This window comes from Micropterus dolomieu, linkage group LG17 (genome assembly GCF_021292245.1).
Source record: "Micropterus dolomieu isolate WLL.071019.BEF.003 ecotype Adirondacks linkage group LG17, ASM2129224v1, whole genome shotgun sequence".
Lineage (NCBI taxonomy): Eukaryota > Metazoa > Chordata > Actinopteri > Centrarchiformes > Centrarchidae > Micropterus > Micropterus dolomieu.
Genome location: NC_060166.1, coordinates 38,904,087 through 38,905,788, shown reverse-complemented (window position 1 = coordinate 38,905,788; position 1,702 = coordinate 38,904,087).

Here is a 1,702-nt window from a genome sequence, read left to right as displayed (position 1 = left end):
GTTAAACGCCGAGCTGAAGTCCACGAACAGGATCCCTGCATATGTCCCTGGAGAGTCGAGGTGTTGCAGGATGTGATGCAGACCCAAGTTGACTGCATCATCCACTGACCTGTTAGCCCTGTAGGCAAACTGCAGGGGGTCCAGCAAGGGGCCTGTAATGTCCTTCAGGTGGGCCAACACCAGTCTTTCAAAGGACTTCACGACCACAGATGTCAGGGCGACAGTCCTGTAGTCATTTAGTCCAGAGATGGAGGTTTTTTTTGGGACCGGGATGATTGTGGAGCGTTTGAAGCAGGAGGGAACTTCACACGGCTCCGGTGATCTGTTGAAGATCTGTGTGAAGATGGGGGCCAGATCTGTGTGAAGATGGGGGCCAGCTGGTCCGCACAGATTTTCAGGCACAATGGTGAGACACCGTCAGGTCCAGGAGTCTTCCTGATCTTCTGCCTTTGGAAGAGGTGGCTCACGTCCTCTTCCCAGATCTTGAGTGCAGGTGAGAGTTCAGAGGGGGAAGGTGACTGTTTGAAGATGGCGTTGGAGTGGGGGAGAGGTGTGACTCTGGGCTTTTCAAACCTACAGTAGAAACCATTCAGCTCGTCTGCCAGTCGTTGAGTACCGGCAGTGTTGGGGGATGGTCTCTTGTAGTTTGTGAGTGTCCGTAGGGTGATGACATGCCTGACCTGCAGATTGAAAGAGCTCATAGGTCGGTGGGATCAAAGCCGCCTGTGGATGTGCCACCACGCTCCATCATAATTAAGTTTTTAAGTTTCAAAACAAAATAGTTATTACTCCACAAGGCATGGCAGAGGAAGGGGTTTACCTGGCAAGAAAACCACATAAGCCTGGACCACGACTATCCACCTCTGATACTCAAACAACAAAGACAATATTCAGAGATCCGCAAAGTGCTGAAGGAAAATAAAATTCCGTTCCAGACCCTCTTCCCAGCCGGGCTGCGCGTGAGACACGATGACAGAACCAGAACCTACAGTACTATAGAGGAGGCATCAGAGGACCTGCGGAGAAGAGGCTACACTGTGACAACCACCAGACCTCTGGAGACGCTCATGGAGCAGGTGCAGCGCCAACCTGGAAAAGAGTAGACAGACGAGCGAGGAAGGACACACTCAAAGCCGGGCGGGAGAACTACAGGGAGAAGCTGTGAGCCTTCAGGAGATCATCACCGGCCCCCTCCGGGACCTAAAGGATTTAACCCCAAGCTCGAGGACGGCGGAGTTAATTCTAATTGATGGTGGAATTCCATGTCATGACTGACTGGTTCGTTCGGGACTAACTTTTCACCTTTGAATATTTTTTATTTATTTTTATCATTTTTATTATTCCAACATGCAACTGTTGCAGGTAAGGGCCTCTCCCTCCGGCATGAGGAGGGAGACTTTTCCCTTCGAGCCACCTTGGGAGGCTCAAAAGGGTCAGGTTAACAGACCCCTACATAGGGAGTTTCACGGACAAATTGTGTTCAGTTTTATGTTTATTAATATGTTAGTCGTTCATTCCCTGCTGGTTCTTGCAGGGAGGGGGAAGCGCACCAGGTTTCTGAGCGGGATGAAGGGGGGAATCACATAGACGCACCAGCACGTACCTTGAGATCCTCGGGCAGAGGTCTGTTGTCTGTTCCAGAGTCTCGACTGAAAACTAAAGGGGACAGAGCGTTTGCTGTCAGGGCCCCGAGGCTCTGGAA